This window comes from Theobroma cacao, chromosome 8 (assembly GCF_000208745.1).
Source record: "Theobroma cacao cultivar B97-61/B2 chromosome 8, Criollo_cocoa_genome_V2, whole genome shotgun sequence".
Taxonomy (NCBI): domain Eukaryota; kingdom Viridiplantae; phylum Streptophyta; class Magnoliopsida; order Malvales; family Malvaceae; genus Theobroma; species Theobroma cacao.
This window is the reverse complement of record NC_030857.1, coordinates 11931152-11934981: the sequence shown is the minus strand read 5'-3', so window position 1 is coordinate 11934981 and position 3830 is coordinate 11931152.

Here is a 3830-nt window from a genome sequence, read left to right as displayed (position 1 = left end):
ATAAAAAATAGTATAATATAAAAAAATATAAAAAAATTTTTTTATTCACTAAAATAACATGGAATCACAAACAATTTATCTAATTATAAAGGGAAAATATAAAAGTAACTTAGAATAAAAAATGTAAAGTATGAAAGAATAATAATTAAAAATAAAATAGAAGATATGATAAAAAATAATAAAATAAAATAATAATTGAATAATAAAAAAATGACAAAAGAAAGTAGATAATTGCATTAGCATAGCATATATATATGCTGAATCGTTGCATATAAAAAAAATTTTTTGAGTTTAAGCCTCGATGATGATATCTCCCGAGAATCTCGCGAAGGCGGGTATTTCTCAAAAAGTTTCCTAGGTAAAAAGGTATCCCCGGGTCCCACCAGTATGATGGGAGGGCTCAAGAAACATCTTTAATAAAAGGCTTTTACCCGTATTAGGTTCACTACACACGAAAATATTATTTTAAAAAAAAAACGTATGATAACCCCGATGATGGGAATTATTCATTGAATTTGCGAATGTCATGACCCGAAACTCCCATCGGGCCAGTGGCAACTGCCGCAATGTCTCGATAGGCACTCATTACCCCGAATGCCGATCGAAACCCCGCAAGGCTTAGCATCAACGTTTGCATCTCCCCGGTGAGCGACAGTTATTAAATCTCGCATTTCAAGAAATCATAAGTCGTTTCCAAATCAAAACAATAAAATATTATTTTCTGGCTCATAGGGGTATTTTCATCATTTTTCCTCAAAAACACCGAAACTCGCCAAAAACATGGTGTAAAAGATAAATATGTTCATACATATTTTAAATCAGATAACGAAAGCATAAAATTACTTTTACAATGACACGTGGGCCCCTAACTAACCAATAAGATGTGAGTCTGTGAACCTATAATTTTGACATTGTAAGGCTAACTGAAGTCCTTAATGCAATCGGCCATCTACCGGCTATCCCGAACCTGAAATGTGGGGAATTGAGGGTGGTGAGATTATAAAATCTCACTGAGTAAACAGACACCATCTAAACTATCTAAAGGCGAGTAAATGGAGACAATTAAAAATAATTAACTTCAGCAAATTTTTCACATCACGAATATTCATTTCAACCAAATAATCAATATGGCTCGTGAATTACTCAAAACTTGGCTCATGCCAAATCCTATACTAGAGGACACTTGGACTAGGGGTATCCAACCGAGTCCGCCAAGGCTGTTAAAAATTCATATTCCGCATAAATCATATTTTTATTTTGAAACATAGTCGCTCCTTGGCGTTGGCTGAGTCTCACTCTCACGAGGTGGTCCATGTGAAGTGCACTCAAAAAGCCCACCTCAGGAGATACCCTACGCGCCTTTACGATCGAGGTGAAAATATAAAAGAGTTTACCGTGCCCCTCTAATAGGCTGGCCCACGGAACCCCCCACCACTACAGTAACTAATCTTTTATCTACCACCTGATTTATAAAATCTTTTTCTACATGACATGGCAATTTATCGCAACCTAACCTCTCAAGGCTAAATACATAGTACAAATAATTCTAACACCAAAATCAGTTTAGCCATTCATGCTCATTTATTGTCATAAGCCATTCAATTTAAAACCATAAATTTATAACACAAGCAAGCAGTCTCCAATTATTCTATTTTCAAAACCAGTATTCGATTTTCCAAAAAATTTATAAAATCATTTTATAAAATCACAATTTCTCTTAAAACATAGCAATTTACCATTTAAACCCATTTTTCATAAAATCACACAATTGTATAAAACTACTTTAGATAATTAAGACGATAATAAGTTTACTCACAGTTTTCGAAAACTAAATTCGGGTACTCCAACTATTACTCCTCGGGTGCAATTTCTTTGCCCTTGCTAGAGGATTCGCCACCTTGACAAATTGCACAATTAAGAGGTTTACTACTTTGGTACTAAACCAAAATAAACTAATTTACACTACTAATGCATGATATGAAGTGCAAAATGTCTAAATTTTGCCTAAACGAAATGTTAGGCTATTTCGGTCTTTTACCCGATAAATCAATATACGCGTCCGTTTAAACTCCAAATTAATTTTTTTCAATTTCTATACCTCAATTGCACCCAAATTGACTTAATGTTGCTCAGTGTGGTGCAAATTATCAGTCTCGATAGCAAATTACGAAAATACCCCTAGTGGCTAAAAATTCATATTTTTGCTCCGAAAATTCCCATTATTTTTCTAGGCTCATAATTCATCATTATTCATCATAATTCCTCAAATAAACATCAAGATCAGCAGCCAATATTCCCCTAGAAAATTCGGCCAATAATGGTAATGGAGGAAAATGAATTCTTTTCTTGTTGTTTTGTTTCTAAATTTTGTAAACTAACTAAAAACACTAACATAACTTAAAATCAAATTAATCTAACTTCATTCTCTCTCCATTCCCATTTGGGCAGCCATGAATTCACCATGAAAACATGAAATCTAACCATGCAAAATAAGGAGAAAAGCATGGGAAAGGTAGATCACAAGTCAAAATCAAGAAATTTTACCTTTGATTGCTTGATTCCTTAAAATCTACCAATTTTTCTTTAATTTTCCCACCTAGGTTTCTTGTTTTTTTTCCTTTCCTCCTTTTGTTCTTCATTTTTCTTTGTTTGGCCGGCCATGTGAAAGAAAATTGGCTGATTTTATGTTTATTTTAAAGTTAAATAATTAATGAATATAAACTTGACACATGTCACCTTATTATTGGGCCATGTGTCATTTCTTAACTATTAAGCTTTCTCTCTCCACCACACATTATTCAAGGGTCAAAAATGATGATGGGTGAAGACCTTGTGCTGGAAAAATGCTCTGGGGATGCAAAATTATCGTTTTGCCCCCAGGGTGGCAAAATTACATTTTTTCCCCAAAAACTGAAAAATTGCCCATAGACATATTTTTCATCCCTTATACTCATACCATTCTCCAATTTATCAAATGTGATCTAAATTCTCTCAAAATCTCAAATTTTGTCTACCGGTGGAAAAATTACGATTTTGCCCCTACACTTTAGAAATCACCGAAATTAAACTTTTTCACCGCCAAACCCTCAAATTATACTCCAATACTCAAATCATACTCCAATAAGTTAAATGGGGTCAAAAAAATCTTTTCTCAAAATTCTCATTTTGGCCCCAAGTGGCAAATGACCATTTTATCCCAAGATAATGAAAATTTCGGTTTGACTCCAAATTGATCCTCGAACTCCGAATTACCATTTTGAGTCATCCCTAAACTGTGAAACTCTTAATTTCACCTCAAAATTCCTATTTGAACTAGTTTGAGGCTTAATCGACTTAACGGTACCATTAGGGGCAATATCGTCTTTTAACGATTCCTCGAACTTCCTAAACATGCAAACATTCTATTGAGCATGTAAATGACATTGTAATTATTTTATAGAACAGGGTTTGACAACACTACCCCCCTTAAAATAAAATTTTATTCTCAAAATTTCACTTATCAAACTCAAAGAAAATGTGGGGCATTTTCTTCCATTATTTCCATGTACTTCCTATTTATCTCACAGGAATGAAATATCAATCTTCTTAATCATATTAATCCATCTCGTACGGCTTAACCATGCTATAGATCACATTTCCTTGATATTATCTCCTTGACTATTTCTCAGAGTCTTTTATGTTCACATAGTTCAATTTCTAATAAAATTTCTTATCATGGTACTACCTACATCACTCATCATATATTAAGTTTGAATCTTAGTTCACTAAAAATCATTCTTCATTTTAGTTGATCACAATATCAACCCCACATATGTGTATATGCCTTATAA